The sequence below is a fragment of the Dermacentor andersoni genome, chromosome 2, assembly GCF_023375885.2.
Source record: "Dermacentor andersoni chromosome 2, qqDerAnde1_hic_scaffold, whole genome shotgun sequence".
NCBI lineage: Eukaryota > Metazoa > Arthropoda > Arachnida > Ixodida > Ixodidae > Dermacentor > Dermacentor andersoni.
The window spans coordinates 171,410,482-171,434,748 of record NC_092815.1 but is presented as its reverse complement, the minus strand read 5'-3'; the positions used below and the strand labels follow the sequence as shown (position 1 = coordinate 171,434,748).

The 24,267-nt window shown below is 44.8% G+C and overlaps 1 protein-coding gene and 1 long non-coding RNA gene across 2 annotated transcripts in view; one reads left to right on the top strand and one right to left on the bottom strand.

Moving 5' to 3' along the window:
- The window catches only part of LOC129387237 (uncharacterized), a 43,403-nt gene extending 38,909 nt beyond the window's left edge, over window positions 1-4,494 (bottom strand). Inside the window, exon 1 of the mRNA XM_055076035.2 lies at window positions 4,390-4,494. The gene's annotated coding sequence lies outside the window, so the exon portion shown is untranslated. The remainder of the gene's footprint in view (window positions 1-4,389) is intronic.
- A 98-nt stretch (window positions 4,495-4,592) lies between these two features.
- On the top strand, window positions 4,593-23,242 carry LOC140216179 (uncharacterized). The gene is made up of 3 exons (XR_011892870.1): window positions 4,593-4,994; window positions 6,809-6,908; window positions 23,153-23,242. It is a non-coding gene; the product is annotated as an uncharacterized lncRNA (long non-coding RNA).
- The last annotated feature ends 1,025 nt before the right edge of the window (window positions 23,243-24,267 follow it).

The window sequence follows — 24,267 nt, the reverse complement described above, 5'->3', positions numbered from 1 at the left end:
AGAACCGCTAAACTCAATGGCACCATCTATGTGGGACAAAATAGCATGCTATACATAGTATAAGCGAGTTGCTGGTACTTGCTTGCAGCCGAAAACCGGCTGAGATGCCAGCTTCAGCGCTTCCAAGGACACGGCCGCTACTACAGGAGTATGACCTCATCATCAGTGAGTATTTCAAACAACAAATATCACGCCGAACATGTAGATACCTCTCTAGAAACCGAACCGATAGTTTACTGCTTTCCGCCCCAGACAGTCAACTGTAGAGAAGGCGTCACTGCGAAGAAACGCGTAGTGTTCGATGCCTCGACTCATGAACGTGGCGACTCGTCGCTCGACAATATCTTGGACAAAGTGGCGAAACTTCGTGCCGAGCTCTTCAAATTACTTGTACAGTTCATGATAAACCCTATTATCTGGACAGCGGACTTCTCGAAGGCTTTCCTTCAATTCTCAATTCGACAAAAAGCCCTCGACGCTCTCCACTTTCTATGAGTCGACTAACTAGCTTACGAACAGGGACAACACCTTCCATCGTCGCATGGCGAATGCCTCGTGCGCCCTTCGGAGCGTCGTCTGGCCCTTTTCTTCTCATCATTTCGAAATGTGGAAAAAGACGCAGCCAATAATAGCTACAGGGCTACAGACATCATTCTACGCAGACGACCTCGTCATAGGAGCTTCTACTGAGGAAGAGGCCCTCGAAATCTACTGCGCAGTACTTGCTACTTTAGCAGATGAATGTATGAAGCTGAGAAAGTGGTTCTGCAATTCCAGCGTTCTTTGTCGTGAGTTACTTTGTCGTGAATACATTTCTCAAAACATTTACGCGAGAGCTACAACAAAGTTTCTTGGCTTAGCGTGGGACCGCAACGCTGACGATACCATGCTTACCACCAAAGCCGTTACCGCATACGTATCTGCGCATTGAGCCACGAAACACGCCGTTCTGCAGTCATTCGCAAGAATGTACGATCCGTTAATCCCCATGGCGCCGTGCGTCATGTGAACGAAATTATTGTTCCAGCAGCTGTGGCGAAACAACTCGCCGTGGGACGAGCCATTACCTAATGACGTCGAGAAACAGCGGGAAAGCTGGATATCCGAACTACCGATGCTCTCCTCGCTGCAAATCCGACGCTGCGTTATTTGTGCCACTCCGCGACCTATTACACCCCATCATTTTCGCTTGTTCTACGATGCAAGCCCACTGGCATATGGTGTAGCCCTCTACGTGCATTACCAGATGAAGAAGGGAACGTTTAACATTTGGCCGCTCGTGAGCAAGTGTAGGGTGGCACCTCTGAAAACTACCTCGCCGCCACGCCTAGAGCTGGCATAACTGGGAAGGTTGGCATAATTACCAACCCTGGGAAGGTTGGCATAACTAGAAGGTTGGCATAGCTGGCCAACTGGGAAGGTAATGAACCGCCACCACACCGTAGACCAAACTTTACCCATCTTCCACCGAGTGCCATGGAGCAACGATCTAGCGGGCACCATTCTTGCAAATCTTCATACAAACCGAAGCACCTATGACGGGCATTCCCAAATACAGCTCTCTTGCGCGGCTACACCGTGTTACGCCTTGGATACTACAATTTGCCTCGATACTCAAACGGAAAAGTCAAAGGTGTGTCCCGGGGAGCTCTGAATGCAAAATAAATACAAGCAAGTGGACTGTACTGGATAAAAAAATGTTCAAAGCTGAGCCGTTTCGCAAGAGATTGAGTGCGTCTATAAAAGAGCTCAGCATATAAAGTATTCAACACTTCAGGACTTGACCTGCTTCCACAGCTATGGAGGTCTCCGAGTCGCACGACGCCTGCAATTCAGTGAAAAATCTTATGATAAAAAAAACTCCCATCGTCTTACCAGAGGACAGCTACTACTGCAAGCTCCTTATTGCGCAGCACCATTGACAACTTCTTCATGCGGGAGTTCTGGACATGCTTGTACAAATAAGGGAAAGATTCTGGATGTTACGAGCACGGGCAGCTAATCAGGAAGGTCATCACAGGATGCATCGTGTGCCAACGCTGCGAGGAAAGATCTTTCTCCGAAGTAACTGCTCCGTTACCACCTGAAAGAGTGACCGCTTCGGAGCCGTTTCAAGTAGCAGGAGTAGATTTGGTCGGTCTCGTCTATCTTAAACATCTAGAAGACTAGTATGAATTTGACCGTTCACGTGCGCTGTAGTAAGAGCTGTTCACCTCGAACTATTCGAAGACATGACTGCCACACGTTTCCTCAATGCTTTCCGATGCTTTGTGTGCCGTCGGGGACTTCCTTCTGTTATGCGTATATTCAGACATCGCCTTATCCTTAAAAAAAGCAAGAAATAGTTTTCGAGACTGTAGCAATCATTGAGAAACGAAGAGGTTTGTAACTACATCGTTAGCCATGAACTGGAACATTATCGCCGACCATGCACCGTGATCGGGCTGACACGGAAGAAGTGCATCTGAAAGGAATCTATTACGGAGAAACAGGTACAACCAGCCTTAACTGAAGAAGCTGTGACCTATTCACGGCCAATCACATAAGTGTATGGTGACTGTAAAGATATGGAACTTCTTTCCCCGCCTCATTTTCTCATCGAAAGGCCGAACCTGCCCTCCCCGACCTAACAATCGGCGAAATCACAGTAGATAGCCGCCACATTTGGAAACATCGAGAAAGAACGGTAAGAACTTTCTGGTAGTTTTGTCCAAGGAATACCTCTCGGAGTTGAGAACAACGCTAGTTAGCGTTGTTCTTAGAGTTGTTAGAGTTAAGAACAATGCTAGTTAGCGACCTTGTTCGACAGAATTAAGAAAGAGGACCTCGTCCTTTTACAAGAGTTCAACGTGCCCTGGCCACTATGGAACATTGGAGGCCCATAATTAATGAACTATCTCGTCCTTCCACGAGAGTTCAGCAAGCCCCGGCAACTATGAAACAATGTTCCAATCCCCATAGACGAAGGTACGGCAAAACAAGATCCTGTGCCTTGAGGCTATCGGGTGGATCTACCTTTAAACAGGCCGTTCAACAGCTGTACCCGCTGTAATCATTGTTTTTTTTTTATATTTCTGCTCGCGGGTCAGTTTGTTGTAACAAGAACAACAAAGAAGGAGACGGGGTGTTCTCGTGCTTAGGTCCACGCGCAACAACACCTACCTGCGGAGCCGGGCTATGGTTCCTTTAATAAAGGCCTTTTCCTACGCATCAGGAGGCTTCACGTGGTACAGCTTTGTAACTATTACCACTAGCCTTCGAGAGCGCGTATGATGCCCTCCATCGCGCAATAAAAACTGCAACAGAACAGTCGGCTTTTTATGCTGCGCTGCTGTTTCGCGGTCGTCTCTGGCCGACACCAAGTGCGTATTTTAAACATGATAAAAGCTTTGTCAGCTAGAGAGATAGGTTGTGTTACACAGACCTTGCCATGTATAAACTATTTGTTATATTTCAAAATGGTTATGACTCTTCCACCTACAACGTGCGACAAATGTAATGACACCATAGATCTTAAGTCACATGCTATGGCGCCGCTCCGCGCTACGCAGTAACGAAGAGCGGTGGGACGTAGCTCTACGCGGTCTCACATTCGCAGAACAGCTATGGATAGACCAGCAGGGCACGCGAAGCGGCCGAAAGGCTTGGGCTTTCGGTCCCAACGTGGGAGTGGCCCGCTTCGGGCTAGGAAACTAGCGCGACCTACATGTCATATTGACCGCAAATAAAGATTTGTGTTCTCTTCCCCTGACCCCGACTTTATTTGCGTTCAACATGATATGCAGTAAACACCAACTAGGCCAAACTTAAGGTCTTCTGTAGCGCGACGTAATGGACCACAACAAAGTTTTTCCATCCATCCATCTTCCTTACACAATTTAGAGCCCTTAGATCAATCGTTTCGGTTGGCATCAATAATCAAATTCGCGCGATGTTGTTCCTAGTAAAGCGAGTGTTATGAGATCAAGTGAGTTCGATATTAGCGGCCTCTTATTATGATTGAGCTCACTTTTGCTTCAATTTGCAAAATATTGTTCTTAAACCATGACAGAACTAGTGCCCCCCAGGAATCTACGTTCGTCTATTCCTGAATAAAACCTAATAAGGCATTCAGGAGGCGCAGGTACATTTTAATGTCGCGTGCACTTAGCGTTGTTTCAGTACCATTAAGGCTCGCGTCAGTTAAGTGACGGTTTCGTGACGCACATAATCACATAAAAAACAGATTAGGCGTACTGTAAGCGTCCTTATATTACTACGGTGCCCACATGGCCCCAATAACTATGTCGCCTATCTTAATCAGATAAGTTCTTTTTTTTTTCGCTTTAGAATTTGTTACGTACGCCGTAAATAAAAAAATAAGGCTATTGTCAGATAAAACGTCCTCACCTGGAGCGTTGCTCACCCGTTCTGCAGTTGCTAACTGAAGCGCTTCCGCGGAGACACGTTCCCGCTTTTAGACGATTTCGTTGAATATCTGCATCGCATCATGTGGTACTGCCTAATTCCCCTAACGCAATTCAAAGAACGCTAGGGCTCAATAAGCTCTTCTCGAGCTCGTAATGTTCATTCTATACATTTAGTGCCAAGGTTCGGCCCGCACGCCAATGGCTATGAATTTGAATACCGGAACCAGTGAAGTGGCCGCTGTTCATTTCGCAATTTCTCCGTAGGGCATTGATATCTCTTTTATGACGCTGATGAAAGGTTCACACGTAAGGCGCAACTTCCTTTGACACAATCATCCACGCATATATAAAAGAGATCAAAATGAATTGATCTCGGCGTGTAGTTTCTATCAAACGAAACATATGTCTTGAAAAATAGTGCTGCCAAAGGACACGGTGCGTACTTCTTCGGTATCGTCAGGAGCCTTCGTAGCAGCTGAGAAACGGCCTGCAACGGGGAAGCTCGTAATCTCATCTCGAAATATAACCTCCACGTCGAAGTTAGGCCGTGATTCTTGATGCCGCTACGCTAACCCGGAGAACTGGGCAAGTAGTCGTTAAGCGTGAACGTACGTCTCTTTCGAAAAAAAAAAATCTACATAAATGCGAATCACAGTACTAATCTGTTTTGCACAGCGCAGGGCACGCACTCAGTTCCTACTGACCTAGCGTACGTGCCAAAAAAAAAAAAAAAAGATAAGAATGCTTGAAGTAGTCGTACTCGAGGCAGTCGCGGATGCGCGGTGGGCCGTTCAACAATGCCAACTTTGCGAGAGGATCGTTGAGAATGGCTACCGCGTTGAAATATGCTCGGCAAACGACTACTGAGCACCGCAAAAGCAACGCCGAGTGACCACTTTACCTGTCGTTGTCCTGAAAACCTGCAAAGGCGCCACCACTCCTTCAGTCAACGCCGCGCATGCTTCAAGCCTTGCACAAATCGCGATTCGTAGAGGTTTTGCTACATCATAGTTGTTAGGGCACTCGGTTTCTACGTGCGCCTTGCCACCGTGGCGTCATGTCGGTGCCCTGTAGTGCGAAAACGTTTCTTTTTCCAGCACCATGTGGTAAGGCCCGCGTATACGTGGCGGCCAGGGAGAACTCTACGGGCAATAGGACGTCGACCGCCGTGTTTAAGCGCTCCTTAAAACCGTATAAAAGGTTGTGGCTTGTACGAGCAGATGTTGGACACGTCTGTTTTACGCAATGGAAGCCTAGGTTTCAACGATTATACAGCACTGCGTGGAAGTTGAGACGGCAAAAGTCACTTCGTCGTAGAAGGGTCGTCTTAATTTGTCAAGATTGTATTTTTCAGTCGACAGCGCTCGTCGACAAACGTGGCCGTCCTTATCACACCCGCTTTTTTGATGACCATATATTTTCACAGAGAATTTCATTCTTTACTATGAGCTTTTGTTAACCCCAACGCATGCGTGCAGCACATGGCAGGACAAGTATGAGTTGGTTTCGACTACAAGTACAGCAGTCCGCCACATAAGCTGCTTCTGCTTGTCAACAAATTAGAGGTTGAAAGCTCTTACCTAAGTGATTTGGATAGTATCCGATAGGCATCATCAGGCGGATCTCCTCAATTTCTAAACGCAGCCATGGAGGATGGCCATAATCGCAGGGCTGCGGACTTAAAACCTTTCAGTTACGGCTTTTTTTTTATTTCTGCACCTCGCTTGGTTTAAGGGTCTTTACAAGTCGGCATACATCCATACTTACAACGCTGCAGTAATGAAAAAGCCCAACGGAACGAGTGCGGTGCACCGGCAAAGGATGCATCAGGCAAGCGTGTTTGCCCAAAACAAGCGAGGAATTGAGTCACTGTGCTAATCACGGATTGCTTTCATCTCTGACCACGTGCTACTTGCGCATGTCTTTTTGAATGCTTGCACTGCTCTTATAGCACTCACCACCCTCAGCTCGTGTGGTCACCTACTAACGTTCAGAATCAGCTGTCCATCACACTTATGTAACTTTGTTTTATTTATTTATTTAGAGAAATACCGCAATCCCCACTTGGCGATTTATCAGAGTGGAGTTACATTTCCTGTGTGTCGCAAATTGGCAACCACCTTGAACGGTAAAGGAAAATTCAATTAAAGGAACTACATATTTTGGCCCTTGCGACACAACGCTTTACTGAACCCTGTAATGCGAAGCATTCTTGATTTGTAGAAAATGGTCTTAGGAATCATGTAACTGTTCTATAGCGAAGGGTTACGCAGAGACTATCTTCTGCGTTGCTTATATTAACAATAAGTGTTTGAGACACATTGTTTCTAGGAATATGAATTATTTATATTAGAAAGTAGTTTAAACCAGCGCGGAGCTCATTAGCCTCCCTTTTGCAGGCGCCGTCCCAATGCACCACACAGAACTAAAGCCCCCTGAAAAATAAATGTTAGGCACGACGGGCGACTTCAGTAGCGCTCTATGGCATCGATGGCAAGCGTAAGTATTTGAGCTTCGTCGATGAGGGAAGCGGTGTAGCACGTGCACTATGAGGTCACACTCAAGGCGATTGGCTGGTTCTTCACCGTGGTTGCCCTCGCGGCTGCCAGCCGCAGCCTCAGCTAGCGACTCTCGTTCGCGTCTCCTACTCCAGCTAATACAGTAGCGGTTAAGAAGGCACGTCGCACGTGCGCGATGAGCTCACACGCAAAGCTCTTGGGTATTTCTCTTCCATCGTGTCCCTCCTGCCCGACAGTAGAAGCGCCAGCGATTTAAGAATCTTCACTGAAGATAACGATAGTTGTCTGCTCATTGACGCACGAAAACCTGGCGATACACCACTAGATACACCACAAAGAAGTGGCTTCACTGGCGAAATGCTCCACATTAATAAGTTCTCTTTTCGTACTTGTGACTGACTGTTCTGAGGACAAAGATTCAATTCCTGGAGGTACGCAGAGAAACGCCTCCACTATGAACGCATTTATAGCGAAATGGCCTGCATACCAGAGAAGTTATTCCGTACCGGCCAAATTCCTTTCCCTTACATGCATTGTGAACACTCCAGCAATGCAGACCTGTGCAAGGAATTTTCCGGTAGAACGAAGGAATTTATTCATGCCCCACGCCTGCTTTGCTGGTTTACAACGAATACCGTGTAGTATCATTTTCCTCCGACGACATCACGAACTGTGCTAGCACTAAGGGCAGCGATAGCGACGGACTTGGCAAGCCTGCCAGTACTTGAAGTATAGCCCTTGTGGACTGCTCTAGGAATTGTTTAACGTTTGTGATAGCAGTAACCTATCGACGGATGCCACGGCTGGCGAAGGCATTGCTGTTGATGGCTATGTGGTGCTGTAATTGTAACTAAGACCGACAATGTCTTGAAAGCCATTCAACGCAGAAAAAAAAGTGAATTTCAACAAATGCGATGGGCATGAAGATCCTCCACGCGAACTAAAAATTTCAACGACAAGGAAGGCGATAGGGGCATTCGTCGATCCGTACCTACAGCATTACTTTACGCAGCTCCTGCGTTTCACCGAGAAGCATGCTGTCGACCTCGATGCTATAAGGCTGGCTGCAGTTTCACATTCCGTCAAAGTGTGTGACAGAAAGGTAACACGAAAATTAACGACCTATTTCACTAATTCTGTCTTTAGTTCATAGTAAGACAAGGTTTTCTTGTGTTTTCAACGTGTTTAGCCTGCTTTATGTGGAGCGGTATGAAGCGCGAACGTTAGGAACACATAGCTTGTTTAACGAACGACTTTCGAGGTCCCGTGCACTTCGTTAAAAAGTAGTTTGAGTGTATATGGTTCCGTTTGTGTTCGCCACGTTCTAGATGTGCACTGAAAAGCCTGAGTCCGCATGTGTGCTTGACATTCAAATTCTTCTAAACCAGCCAAACAAAGTATACGAAGAAGTACAGAAAGGGGCGGAAACGTGTGGACAGTTTCGTCGCTCGATCAGTCTGCAATAAGAACAAATTGCTGTTTTTCGCAAATATTCTCATTGCACCAGGGCGCCAGAATAAGTATTTTAATGAATCATGCCGCAAGAAAAACAGCCCACATCAAACGCGAAAACAACAGACACGCATGCCGATGACGCACACACTACGTGGCCCTGAGAAAGTGAACACATGATAACAGCTGTAAAGGAAATTGCCATTTCAAGCGCAGCATCATAGCTCTGTTTGATTTGTGTTCCGCTATTACTGTGTGCGTATCTTGGCAGCTCATCTCTATATCCCTCATTCTGACGTGTACAAGAGGGACTCAAGCAGGCGCGGAAATGTCGCTGCTGTCGCAAACAGCCATTGAAACTCAAAGCTAGAAAGTACATTGTTAGGTTTTTCTGATGAGTAACTTCTGGCTCGGTGTTATTGAATCGACAGGCAAGTGCTGCTGCCTTCTCCGGGGCGTCAGATTTCTGTGTGAAGGCTCTTCTGACGTAATATCGTCCCCTCCCCCTCGTTGCTACGACATTATAAACACTGTGCGAACACGTCATCGACTAATTTGCACACAAGTAAAATCTTTCATAAAGACAACATGATACGACTGGCAGCTTAAGGTTTTGATGTCATGACGCGTCCAAAAAAAAAAACATGTAGCGAAATCTTACTTGCAGAAATGCTTGATCCTTAGCTTCTTTTTATGTTTGCTCTGTCAGCTTGTTAGGCGCCGCCTGTGTGTCCTTTTATTTCTCTTTGTGACGCTACACTTTCTAATTATGATCATGACTTCGCTTCCTATGCAAGCATTTGAAACAAGGAAGGGAAATTGGGTACAATGTGCAATGTCAAAGCAGAAACGTTTTCGTATTGAAGACTGAAAATGAAGAAAGGAAAAAAAATCCTAAATTTCTTGAAAATGAAAGTCACCGGCTGCTCTGCAGAAACTAGGTGGCTCTCTTCTTCAATATCTCAACGACAGAAAGTCAGAACAGGCTGCATTTCAAGACACCTAATTTGGTTAACAATTTTGAAGATCTGTCTCTGACTTCGCTGTTGCTCAATACGTGCTACATAAATGTGTTTTTCCGAGCGTGAAATAAGCATGCAAATGTACGCAAAATTGCCGCGAGACTGGCCGCTCGAGGCACTTCGTATGTATTCGCGGGCTTCTTTCACGCTCGGACAAACCCTTTTATGTAGCACGAAGTGAGCGACAGAAAGCTGTATCGCGAGTCTTTCGTTTCGCTCTACAATTTTCTCATTGACACTTTTCATCTAATTCTAATATTCAAGAAGTTGAATTAATTAAGACTAATTATCTAATAAAGCGGAATGCAAAAAATGATTTCAGTATCTCCAAGCGACGCCAAACAAGATTGCTTTGGTTCTGTCCAGCTACGTGGCGTACACACATTTTTAAACTCTGGCTAAAGTGAGCCGGAACACCATTTATAAGTAAAGTACGGCTGAATGAGTACATGCCATTTCGCTAGCATCAATGCGATGACTGTGGCAGGCAGTGTACGCCGAGATGTTCACACGTGAAATCAATGACTTTTTCAGCAGATATCTTCATTGGCACGTCAGGCCTCGGACACAAAAAAACAGCCACTCGATTGAATCCGTTGATTGACACAAAATTACAGCTTAAATGAGCACAAGTGTAATTTCCCGCGTAAGTTGCGTTATTGAACACGAATTCATCACCAATGTTTTGCTGTTTTCGTACTACAAATTTTTCCGTGAACACATTTTCTTTTTTTATGTATTAAGCTAGTATCGCAAACACGTTTCTTTCGTGCCCAAAGCGACTCTTTTAAACGGTTGGGACGTGCGTCTCTAAACAGTTTCCCTTTTTTTGCAATCTAGCGTACACTCGGCGAATAACGGTTGTTTACTAACAAATCTTGGCGAACACCTCTGTGCCTCTTCCCGCCTTCTTGGTCTTCTCATCGCAAATAGGCATTTGACAAAAAACAGGACTCAGACAAGAGGCATCCCTATCCAGAGCAAGCACAAACCATAAGTAAATGTAGCGCTCGTGTGGTGCGTCTTTGTAGGTGTGGTCGTTTACCTTGCGCTAAATCTATTGCGCACAATTCATAACTGCTCATCAATCACCGAAAACAGCGGCACTCTTTCGTCGGTGCAACATTCACGAAAAATGCTGTGACAGTGTTTATTAAAAAGCATTAATGTCTCAAAGTAAATATTGGTATCTATTGGCAAAATAGTGGGAAATATTTCATCTGGGTTATAATAGCTCTTACAATTTTGATTAACCCTAGCATCCTCTAATTTCCTAAATTTCTACAGCCTACAAAAATTTTAAAGCGTCTAAATATAAATATCCACCAGGTATTAAAAAATAAATACATGTTGATTCGATTAATTTGGGGTGCGCCCGTGGAGTAAGCAATGTAACGCGGGTATTCAATCACCTAGTTGCTTGAGGTACCTGCTGTTTTCTTTGTTTTCCATGACAGAAACATCCTCTTTTTATTGGAGTTTTCTGTTCTCCACAGTATGGCACATTCCCACTTTCACGCAGTGTGTGGTACGCACCGTGGTTTAATTTGAGTACTGTGCGAAATTATTGCATTAGAAGTCAGGTGCTTTATAGCTTTTGCGTCTGGTAAAATATTTGCATCTTTGTTGCTCTGATAATGACATCCGCATATATAGTCACATGCCGAATGGAAAGGGAAAACCTAGGCTTTTTATAGAAGCTTTGCGCTTTGCGTCCTTTCCATGAAAAGTAATATTTGTTAGACTAACTTCAAAAGTTCAGTAAACATGACCTGGCATAGCCGGTGATGTTATGTGTATTTCTCAAAACATAACAAACGGATTTTTGAAACTGTTGTGGATAGGCTTGTTGGTGTATCTCTTTCAAGACTTTTTTTTGAAGCTGTCTCTTAAAGAATGCATATTGAATGAGTGCATTAAAGTGAACTGCGCATACATTCAAACAAGAAAGCTTGCAGGCGGTTAAAATTATATATACAAATCAACAATGCTTTAGCGTTTATTCTAAGTAGGCCAGAGAATCGCACTAGTAGCTCCAATCATGTCATTGGCAATGAACGCAGTAGGCTTTTTCTTTTAACACCATCCACAAGCGGCACTACCACCCACTTTGACCGCTGTGTGTGAATCTGATGGCTAAAACTTCAATTCGAACTTGTAAACCGAAATGTAGGCGTGCTATTTCTAATGTAGATCCAAAATCAAGAAAGGGGCTGACAGATGGAATAGCCTTTGACGCCTTTGACGAAGATAGGTCCTCCTATCGACACGTTGGCCAGCCTTTCTGAGGTATCGCATCCCTGTATATAACCTTTATACCACAGTATTTCACATGTAGTTACTCTCCAAGCAACGCATTCAAAAATTTAGGTGACAACTACAGCAAGTCTTGTGCCGCTTCACGTTGAGTATTCGACGCCTGACCTTTAGCAATTTTCTTCGAACCAAATGCGCAAACGCCGACTTTCGTTCGTTTGGTAGAGCATGTAATGCAGCGAATGGAAAGGTCAGCACGACTCAAATTAGAAACCAGCAAGGATCTCAGCCTCAAACATCAGCACAAATGCGTCGCACACGTTTACGAGACGTCATCTCTCGATGGCGCATAATATTCCGTTTCAATCTTCGAGCTTTTGTCGCTACATATTATTCTAAAGAAGGGCACAGCCAGCTACTAGGCCAGACCGCTTCGAACAAGTGAGATATATATGAGCTTCATTTTTTACCGTTCGTGCGAGCAATATACAGCGATGACTTGTCGGCCATGTTTGAATATGAACAAGCATTCTTGAGCCATAAATTTGGAACAGAGGCAGTCCGCTTACACAATAACCGCCATGAAAAGTGCTATTCTGAATTTTCTTATTGTCGCTTCCTGCACTGCAGCAATCAATGGTGCGTATGTTTACGGCAAATATTCGCCTTCGAATGGCTATTAACGACTTTCACAGGGGTCCTATTACCCAATATTGCACAGTGAATTATGTTGTTAAAACGTGGTGTTTTGCATATAAAAAAATGTACCAGTGACAACACTCTTCTCGGCGAGTGCTGCTCAGGGGATGGCGAGCTGATGCCAATATCACTACACGAACGTACACCGCGATTTATAACCGCTAAGCCACGAGTCACATTGACGATATACTGACATAAACGGGTAACCACAAAGGCGTCACCGTGTTGCTATCTTTACTTTTCGAAATGCTCTAAATGATCAAAATATTATGCAATAACAAGCATCTACACATATCGCGAACGTGTTAAACATGTGTAAAGTTCATTCCACCCATCTGTGAGAAAGATCTGACGGCTGTTTAGAAAATTTCTGCAAGAGAGTAGGTAACCAGGCCAGTTCATGATTCACGGTTGTCTGGTAGCGCAAACACGCACAACAAAGAAGGAGACACAAAGAGCACAGACTGCAACTAAATTTTATTCGTACGAAAGATAAATACGTCCAGAAACCACGGTGAGGAGGAAACGAAAGGTAAGGCAAAACTACACAAAAATACGTTCCATCCCAAAATGGGATTTCACACTAACATCGAAGGTAAATTCACAGAAGTGCTAATGTTCTTGCTTATAAAAAAATAGCTTCAGCTATCTCCTTAGTCCGTCAGTCCTGACTGCGATACAGTACTGAAGCGTGCAAAAATTACGGAACTAACCCACATTTTGCGCAGTCAGCAGACAAATGGATACTCGGTTCAGCATTTATTTGGCGCATTGTGGCGCTCGAGCAGGTCCACATTCAAGCAGCGCCCACACTGCACAACGTATGCCTTGTTGCAGGAGAAACGAATGTAGTAGACAACTTTGCGTTGACAATTTGCGTAGCAGTAAACATCATTAACACCACAACCTTTCTTCAAAGAAATTTCCTGTGTTTAACATAACGATGCAATACAATACAATATAATACAATACAATCTTTATTGTGCATACAGTTATGCGGAAACACGCAAGGTGGAGAGAAGTAATTAATTAAGAGAAAATGAGACATCCAACTAGTTGAACTGCGACAGAACAACTGCGACGCTTTGCCTCCGACGGTTTCCTTTGTAGCAATTGTTACGAATGGGTGGATGTCTCATTTTCCCTTAATTAATTTCCTGTGTTGTTCTTTTCTTATAGATTACAGAAAAGCCGCTGCAATTTATTTCTCGAGGAAAATATCACATCAGAAAATATCACATCAGCAAATATTTAAATATTTCATACTTTTTCTATCATACGCGACAATACGTGTAAGGTACAGCCGCAAATTTTGCCGCCTTTTCTAAAATCATGAATGGCGCATGTTCCTTTTATTCTTTGTAGAACCTTTTCGGCAGCAAATACCCGAATGTTACTAGGATAGCAAGCTGCCTGTAATCTATCCCTCTTAAAAACATGGGGTGGACGCATTTCGATGGGGGCGAAATGCAAAAGCGCCCTTGTCCTGTGCATTGGGGCACTATTAAAGATGCCCTGGCTGTAAAAGTTAATTCGGAGTCCCCCACTACGGCGTGCCTCATAGTCAAATCGTGGTTTGGCACGTAAGAGCCCGCAATTAATTCCCTCATTCACTGAAAAAACGTTATTGTGTGGTGAGATGACATAGTGACTGCAGATTGCAGGGGGTTGACAGCAATGCCGGATAACGTTACTTTCGAGCAGCAGGGCGAAAACTCTACCAATGGTTTTTGTACTCGGAGAAAAATACCAGCATAGATAACGTGCATGATACGACAATGCAAAATCAAGAAACTGTAACACATTATCTTGTGGAACTTCTCGCGCGAAACTCAACCACCATCCTTTTTGCTAGAACAGATCGACATAGTAGTCCTTGCCTGCTCAGAGAATTCATAGTCAACTAGCGAAAGAGAATAATCTACGTATCATAACATTTTAAATACAAGGCCTTCCAATTCTTTTTCCATCACGCAATGCAAGCCACTAGAAAAAAATATCGCAAAGAAGCCGTGCGACTCGGGATCCAATACAAATGGCTTTGCAACAGGGGTGTTCGCCTAGCAGAAGGGTCACTAGTTATAGGTTGTAGCGCTAGGCTTAAACAGGTCGGCGCTATATCGTAACGGGGAAGCAAGCACTTCTCGTCGTCTTTCTTCTCTTGCACCAGCACAACAGCACCATGTCCACTGCCCAGTGCTTTCAGTACAGCATACTTTTGAGTGTAAACCTTTTCCCCCCTGGCTACTAAGGTTCAACTGATGCAGCAGTTAAGAAGTTCTATAAAGCTTTCGACAGTCATGATGCATTTGTTAATCAACGAGCCTTCATCATTTTCTGCGTGATGCAGTTTTGCACACACTACATCAATGCAGAAGGGGGTATAGAGTACAGGTCGACCATAACAATCCTAAAGCCACCCACCGCAATTAGACCATTATTTAACGGATAAAAACGTTAACGACCTGACTAGAGCCTTTTACAAGAGAAGGGTACTGAAATTTCATGGCAGACAGGTGACTTTGAAGGAATGCCGCAATTTCATGTTGTCACGTGTCATGCTCCGATATGATCAAGCGACAAGGCATATCCTGTTTGTGGTTCTTCGCAGAGAAGGAACCCAAAGCTACGTTTAAGCCCTTTTTACGGAGGCGACGTGGCTATTCAAGTTGAGGTTATCAAGCAACGAAATGGCTCATGTTTTTTTTTTTTTTTTTACATCAACAGGTTATAATAAAACATCCCTAAGATTCTTTTCAATAGCAACTTTTACTTTTGGGGAAATTGTTCTTCAGATACGACAACAAAGAACCCTTCTTTATCCACTGTGGCCACCCTTAATTTGTTTCAGGCGCAGAAATCAATTAATGGTCCCATTTTAGCCACCGGAACTTCACTCGTGTTTCCTTTTGGCGAAGCGGGTACACAATCCTCGAGACAATGTAAGCTGTCCACTTCTTGAGCTCGTTTTGTCCACTTCTTGAGCTTGCCACAACCCAACTTTGTGTTGTGGCAAGCTTGTCGGAGCCGCCGAGTGTAGGTGCAGAGCAGAACTTAGCTCCCATTTACAGAATAGGAAGGTGTTCCTCTGGTACTTGACAATCCGCTATCCCGACAACGTGCCGTTTAGCTTCGGCCATTTTTTTTCTTTTTTGCTGGGGCCGCCTTGCGGTATTCCAAAGTGTCTCTGTCAAATTGGTGCCTGCTTGTTCCAGGCTGAAAAACTTTCACCACACGCACAGCACCGCACTCGAAAGCAGTTTCTAAACACACTGGTCTGATCATACAATTCGTTGCAGATTATTCTGCAAGGGTCACCTCTTTTCTGCGAAGACACACGAACAGGATATATCCTTTCGCGTGATAAATACGTAGCGTGACACGTGGCCACATGAAATTCCTGCGTTCCTCCAAATTCACCTATCCGTAAGGTGTAGGACTGGGCCAGTTGGTTCTGCATCATGAGGTTGTGCCAGTGCGAGCTAAAACATACACAAGGAACAGGACACGGGGGGACAAACACTGAGTTTCATCTATCGGCTGTGTTTATTGGCCGGGTTTATATCTACAGCGGAAAAAAATGTGGTACACAAAACAGAAAACAAAACCACAAAAGCGTCTTGGCACGCATGCCTGTGCTTTCTAAGAACAATTTTCCTTTCTGGCAATGCAACAGAAGGCCTACTGACATACAGGCACAGGCCCGCGCACCTAGATGGTTTCGTGGTTTTGTTTTCTTTATCGTTTCCGAATTTTTTTCCCACTGTGTATATAAACGCAGTCAATAAACAGAAGCAGATAGCTGGAAATTAGCGCTTGTCCACATGTGTCCCTCTCTTTGTGTACGAGTTATAGTTCGCGCTGCTCATGATCACCTGTCCGCCTTGACATCTCAGGATCTTTTCCTTGTAAAAGGTACTCGCAGGCTGTTGATTTTTTTATCCGCTTAAAGAGTGACTAATTCTTGTGGCTTTAGCTCTGATATCGTCGACGTGTTCTACTCCCTACGCCATTCTGAATTAATCTCGCGTGTAAAAGACTGCATCACCCAGGAAAATAAAGAAGTCTCCTTTATTAACAAACTTACCATATCTGTCGAAATAGTTATGGAACTCCCTAACTTCCACCTCAGTTCAACCTTAGTAGACTGGGGGGAGAATGTATACACTCAAAATGTTGGCATTTGTATTAGGTCTCTAATCGCACCAGTTCTTTGCGACATTCTTTAATTGCTTGGATATGGTTACGGAAGAACAATTGCAAATACTTTTAATTAAAATGTTCATGTTCGTATATTATTACCTTTTACTAGTTTACTGTGAATTGTCTGAAAAGAAGAGGACTAAGATAATGTACCTGTTCTAGCACAATGGACGGTGGTTGAGTTTCACAGATGAAGTTCCTCAAGATAATGTCCTACAGGTCCTTGACCTTGCATTGTCTTTTCATGATCGTCTTTTTCTCCGAGAGTAAACAAAACGTTACTAGATTTTTGTGCTCCCATTCTAAGGTGGCGAAATCAGCCTTCTGCCTTCTGCACTCGCTAAATCGTGTCATCAGACAATTAGATATATATTTTTTTAAAGACGCATCGGTAGAATACAGTCATCTGGCTATCCCAGTGACGTTCTGGTCTTTGCTGCCCAAAATGTTATAAAAAGAATAAAAGGAAGATGCGCTACTCATGATTTCACAAGAAGGCGGCGAAAATTCGCGGTTGTGCATCCCTCAAACGCGTTCTCGTATAGGATAAAAAAGCGCGGAAAAAATTTATTGTTGATGTGGTTCTTTCTTCTAGCAATCAATCGCAGCCCCTTTTGCGTCCGCAATTGATAAGAAACCAAGAACGCAGGGAGGTCCTTTGAGAAAAGGTTGTGGCGTTAATCATGCTAATTGCTATGGCAATTGTCGACGCAATGTTGTCTGCTTTATTCATTTGTCCTCTGGCGAGGCTTAAATTGGGCAGACTGGGCGCTGCTTGAATGTGCGCCTGCCCGAGCACCGCAATGCGCTAAGTAAAGGCTACACCAAGTTTGCATTTGTCTGCTCACTCCGCAAAATGTCGGCGCGTTCCAGAATTTTCGCGTCCTTTAGGAGTGTATCGCAATCATGGCTTGTGAACTATGAAGGTAGCTGAAGCTTTCTTTAGTATATATAAACAAGAACATTGACACTTGTGTGAATTAACCTTCAATTTCACTGCCAGAGTGTGAAATTGCATTTCTGAATGGCACGTTCTTTTAGTGTAATCTTGCGTTTCCTTCCGTTTGCTCCTCTCGACGTTTTTCTCACGTATTTCTTTCTTTTACGAATAAAATTTAAATCCAGCCTGCGCTCGTTGTGTCTCGGTGTTCTCGGTTCTGCACGTTTGCGCTTCCAAAAAACCACGAATAGGAAATTTACATTTTAAATTTATTCAGCGTGAGAGGGTGCATTTGCAAGTGCCAACACTAGATGGAGCCCCTATACCGAGGAAAGCTCGCTTCATTAGAACTTTTTTTAATTAGAATGTGAAGCTAACTACTCAGTAGTAGGATTCGGTTCATCGACCTTCTTGAAGCGCTTAGGTTCAGGAATAGCAGGGGGAAAGTAAACATGTCCGCAGCAGAACTTAGTAAAAGGCCATGCACAACGGACCACAAACAACCGAGGCGTGCAAAAACAGTTCCCAATAATGGTTCAGAAAGTCTGATGCTAGAAATTTGATTATTAAAAAAACGCAAAACATCGATCGCGATACAAATTAGTGGACATCTGTACAAACTAAGGATAGTAGCTTTATGGGTCACATAAGCATATGTCAACATTCGCCTAATAACCAAATTAACAAGCCTGGTATCACGCACGTACCGCACACACTAGCTGTCAAGAGGCTGCAGTGAGGAAGCGCGAAGGCAGCAGCGAGCGAAGTGACCTTCGTGCTGCTCTCGTTTCAACGCAAACCAAGCGTCTCGAACACGTCGTACCCGAAGCTATCGGCACTCGGCGCCCTCTGTCCCCATCGCAGATTGCTTCCAAGATAGGTCCGGCACGGCTGCGCCAACTGCAGCGGCCACAGTACACAGCGGCCTCGTTACTTTAGACGAAGTGTCTAAAGCTACGTCGGACATACACTTGAACAATCCAGTTTGTCGCCTTATAGATATAGCGCAATGGCGGATCCATAAGAAGAACGCTCTTCCGCAACCGCGTTCCGCGAAGCTTCACACTACCTTCAAAATACAGTTGTTGAAATACGTTCGGAGCTCCGTATCACACACGCATACCTTCCCGTCATCATATGTGCGACCTAGGAACCAGCACGAGAAAGAGGGCAGAATATGCTCCGTACAGCATTTTGACGGCAATTAGTGCTATCGCGACGAAGACCTGACTATTCTAACGAACGAGATGTTTAAAAGTGGCTCTGTGCGTTAAATACGTTATAGGACATGATGTTAGAGCAGAATGCAGTAAATCGTACAAGTATCGGCCTTCAGAATGCTGAAATCAACGAAGGTATTGCAGCAAAATGCCTAACAGCATTGAGGCAGTGGTCACTGTGGCAAGTAGAAAAACAAGTTGGCAAGGTGAAGCGGCGGCGTTGAGGTAACGTCTCATTGCTTCGTTGGCTATCAGGCGCATCGGACACTTAAATGCTGAGCTCCGTAGGAGCAGCTTCAACGGTTCTCAGCGGCCATGGCTTTTCTTCGTTAAGCGGATCATCGGAGTACAAGGTTGTGTTGCCCTCTCTGCCTAAAGGAGCAGCAGTCATGAACGCAGTGTTTCTGCACTGTGACATAGCAGCTTATCGTATCAATGACTTCGCCAAAGGTTGCGAAAATGTTGGTTTTCTACAGGAACTGAAAGCCTGTGCGCGGTGCCAGTACAGTCGCGTCTAGCTTGCTCCTCTTCATTCGCTGGCAGCGAAGCAAATGTTGGTCTTTCCAAAAGAAATACAAGTGGAAGGTCTCCGTTGCATGTTAATCGTCCCTAACAAGGTGAAAGTACAAATCAATCTTCACTGGGTCGCCCACATTAAACCGGATGAAGCGATACGCAAATCGCTCGAATCATATGGAAAGTACATGAGAGCTCTGAAGAAAAATACTCCCCAGGAAAGTTCCTCATTGTCTATTCTACAACTAGGTACATAAGTCTTAGCCTAAAGGAAAGCTGTACGGTGGACGCTCTACCTCACCAAATTAGGTTCGACTCTATCTTAGGCCTCGCTTTAGTGCCCGGACAAGCACATTAGGACCTAACGTGAAAACTAACATTAAATATTCGCCGCGATTGCAACGTTCCTACGTTGCGGAGAATCTAAAATATAAAGGCACGCAACACAAGACTGTGTTGAAACGTATGTAGCTATCACTGCCACCAACGCTGCCTGCCACCAATGACCAAGAGTTCATGGACGATAGTGCGATCGCTACTGCTCATCCCACAGCAACGAAACGTGAAGTAACTTCTGAAACCCCCCCAAAAAAGACTAGAGGCAAACTTCCAGTGGCGGACAGAAAGTAGGGATGGGAGAAAACAATGGCGTTGAGGCCTGCCAGAGTGATCAGAGTGATCTTGCCGTATCAGATGTAAGTGGTGAGAAGACTTTGGCCACGTCAGACAAAGGAACCAAAAAGGAAGAAATTGGTATCCAGCCAAGATACCTAGCGCAGCAATCAGTGATTTTACCGTAACGCTAGCAAAATGAGCGACTTGCAGTAGGCAGCCAGGACGGCGCACACCGGCCTCGTGCCTCTCTTGAAATTTTAGTATTACAATGCGGCTTAGCCCCCTTCTCGCACCTCGCACCTCCCACCACCGCCTTCCCTAGCCATGGTCAAATGCTCTGGTGACGCCGTGGGAAATATTCAGGGCGTTTTTTTTTTGTTTTGTTTCGTTACAATACATATTTTTTAACATAAAAATGCTATAATCCCAGCGACCGTCGCACTTTTTCATACGAGTTCCTAAGCGAAGTGGGCATACTTTGCCGCTAATAAAGCGAGCTTCAGAAAACCAATTAACAACAATTTATTAATTAACCCATTTATTAGTGCCTCAGGGCCACTTTATTCATATGGCTTAACTGAAGGCAGCCGCTTTTTAATGGACCCTCATTTTTTTAAGAACTTCATAATCGCACCCAATTCGAGATATTTATAACCAAACTGCACTGGTAAATCCAGAAAACATGTCAACCAAGCGCCGCAGGTGCGTAGAATATACGGCCCCGCTGCCATGTCACGGCGAAACGCCCCATGACGACAAGTGCGAGGAAGCTGGAAACCTAACCTCTCGGCCAGTCGCGGCACCTGCTTGATACGGCACGCTTTGCCTGGCGAGCATGCGCGGCTGTTTTTCGGGTCAGGATTCGCCGCGGCAAGCTATAAATCAAAGTTCGCCCTTCACGACTTTACGGGGCGTTGCCGTCTGACGCGCAGCTGGGCGGGATCAACCTCAGTATTGCCTCGATTGAGCTTTGGAATTTGATGTTGAATACCTGGAATTTGGTGCGATTTGCAATATATATGGAACACGGATGCGTATGAACATATGAGTGCCTCCGAATTTGCCATATGGATACTACCCTCCAGGCACTTATAAAGAAGTTAATTAATGAAATCTGTTACTTAGTATTCCTAATATCATGTTATTATAGTGGGAAAAAATGTCCGCTTCGCGTAGGAACTCGTCGGCAATAAGGCCACGTTCGCTGCGCTCATCCCCTTCTGATAAAAATTGGTATTGCCTAAAAAAAAGCAGCCTGTATGTTTTGCGTAGCCTTCAGGAACTGAAGTTGTTAATGGCAGGGATCCTATCGTCTAGTCATCTGTGTCGCCTTCCTTTGTCGAACTTTGACATTTATATACAAAGATTAACCTGTATCAAATATGTCTACTAGAGTTTCTACTCGAGCGTGGTGGATATAGATTGTCATCGGCGCACTGCCCATCTCGTCCGCCTGCAGGGCACGCGCCCGCAGAGGAATTGAAATCTTATTACTTGTGCTATTTAGTTACAGAGAGCTTCACCCGTTTTATAATTATCGCATAACAGCACCGTGCGAACAGTAATGTCACGCGGTAGTGACGGTGAACACGGCAACAAAATTTTGATTAAAGAAACTAGCGTTTTATTGGGCGAACTTGTGCCATCAATAGCAGGCTAGACTCAAAGAACGATAGCGGCGGATACACTCGGCGATCGTCGAAAATCTGATGAGCGGGTCAAGCGCGTCGGCTTTTATACATCAGTCGTCGAATGTTCCAGAAAAATCGCTGGGACCCGCGTGCCTTCCACAAAGTTCTACATTATTCGCGTCGCGCGCACATGTAATAAAATTACACAAGGTTCGATCACAGACAGCGGATGGAACCATCGATAACATTTCAGAAACTTCCGATACATGCAGGCGCGTCCTGGGGCCCTATAACGTAAAACTGTTCCAATGTATTTCTATTCCAATCTCCTGACGTCAGATTTGCGTAACCGCCAACGCAAGCACCGGGCGGTCACCCGCAGCGTTATCTGAACAGACCAATCAAACGCTCTCCTCGTTCATAGGAGGTAACTTTTGTTTGCTTGAAAAACGAATAACATTGCCTACACTGAGCGGCTTGTCGTATCTAATTGGCTGACAAGAGGCGAAGAGAACGCTCAAGTGGAGAGGGATTCGATGGGGCCGAGCCACTGCACTGAAAGTCGATAACCGGATGAAGAGGGTGGTGCCGGCGTCTACGATTGGTCGGCTTTCCCTTACTTAGCTTGCGGTGGCTGGTCGAAAATCGCGGCGGCACGCAACGGAAGCTCAAGAATGACGCTAAAACGGACCCTCATCAAAGAAGAGTTGGCAGAATGAGGGGGTAAACGTGCCGAAAGTGCTCGAAAACGTTACACGGCCACGCAAAAAGTTTTATTATACCAAATACACCCATGCTCTCCGGCAGGTACGAGTAGCCAGCGTCTGAGCGATCGGCGGCAGCCATCTTCTATTCCTTTCGGAACGGGGCAGCCTGCGGCTATTCCGAAGAAAATTCAGTTTTGTTCGGCATATTAATGCATCTTTATCGCGTACACGTCACTTTGACGCGGTGAGTTCTTGTGGTTTCGTGACGTCGCGTGACAGGCAGGAGAAGTGGGTGCAGCCCGAAAACTTTTTACCAATAGCCGAGCGCTAATGGCGAAAATCGGTCGAATCAGAAATAACTGTTTTTCTTTTTTTTGTCAAATCATGCATAATCAGTGTGTACACATCATATCAGATGGGGAGGTATCGCAATTTTCGTGACGTCGCGTGACAGACAGGTGAAGTGGGGGTGGTCGAAAAAAGTTTTTGACCAATCGTGGAGGGCTGATAGCAGAATTGGAATAGAAAAGTTTGGAATAGTTTTACGTTATAGCGCCCCTGCGCTGTGCGATAACATTTGTTAGGCGTAGAAACGTGTCGCCCGATAAAGGCAAGTACACGTGTCAATATCGCTATAACTGTATGTCACAAAAAAAGTCCATATAACGCTGGTCGTTATCACTGAGTGCGAAGGGATGAGGAAGTGAAATGGTTGCGCCACTGCGCCACTGCAAATCGTTACTTCCCTTGTATACAATTGATCAGCAAGCCACTCTCTTACTGTCTATACTTTGTATCCACAGTAGTTGCGATCATGGGCTCGTCCCCTAGCGCTGCTGTTATATGCTGTCAAAGGAAATCCAGAAAGCCTGGCATGAAAAATTTGCTCTCATGTCATTGCTGTGTCTGCGCGAGCACGTGCACTAATCGCAGATGCGGTTTTGTTCTTGGTTCTCCCACCAGACCCTGACACGGCAAAATGTTCTGATCAACTGTCGTCAACTGAAAGAGAGTCCCTTCTCGACAAAGTCATGACGAAGTACTTCACGTCTGAAAGACTCAAGAGCGTGCCTATTCCAGAGTTCAACTACACAACACGTGTAGGCTTGGCGAATTGGCATATGGAGTTTTACAACGGAACTATATTGGACTTGAATGCCATTGAAAGAGTGGGTAGCAACTACTTTCAAGCAAGGCGGAATGACACGATGAGGATTCGTGCTGCTTTCAAGCTGAGTGGACTCAATATATCCATCGCGTTTCGAAAAAAGAATACAAGAAAGTACACGCATGTTAAGGCTAAAGCCTTCGCTCCTGTCATTACATTCGTCGCAGAAGTGCGAGAGTAAGTTTCCTACATTTATTATTATGCAGCTCTTCACCCTGTTGCTGTCTTTAAAAAAGACACGTTAGTTAGACCAAGTTATCAGCTGTTATGGAGAAAAGGGGATCACTAATGCATCAATTGCCGTATGACCATAAGCATCTATATTATAGAACGCCTTATCCCTGAGCGACAGCTCCAGTTCCTACCAGCGTACTTCGGTTTTCTCTCTGCTCTATGCGATTTGTGACGCTTTTAAAACCGTTCTGTATCCGCTTGCTAGCATGTAAGAAGAGAATTAGTCCTGTGTCTTCTTCTGGTATTTATATATGGAGAACATTAAAATGGCTCCTCAGGCACGCTTTCACAAGGCTCTCACTTATTAAACCTTTCAGATGACCTGGAAATGCGCATTCAGCTAAACGCGCAGTTCGCGTATACAAACGCACAGAGCAGCCTTAAGGTTCTCTCGCATTCTTTGTGCATAGGCACTGCCATCAATCACTCGTCAACAGGTTGAGAAGTGTGTTAAACTTTATCGGAGCTCTAGAAAAAAATTTCACCAAGACCCTAAATTTTCACGGATACTGTGCAAGAGACGTAGCCAATAATTTTACAAAATTTCACATTACCTTGCACAATCTCTTTAACACGCGGTCAACAAGTAGTGTACTCAGACCACACACACACGCACACACACACACACACACACACACACACATATATATATATATATATATATATATATATATAT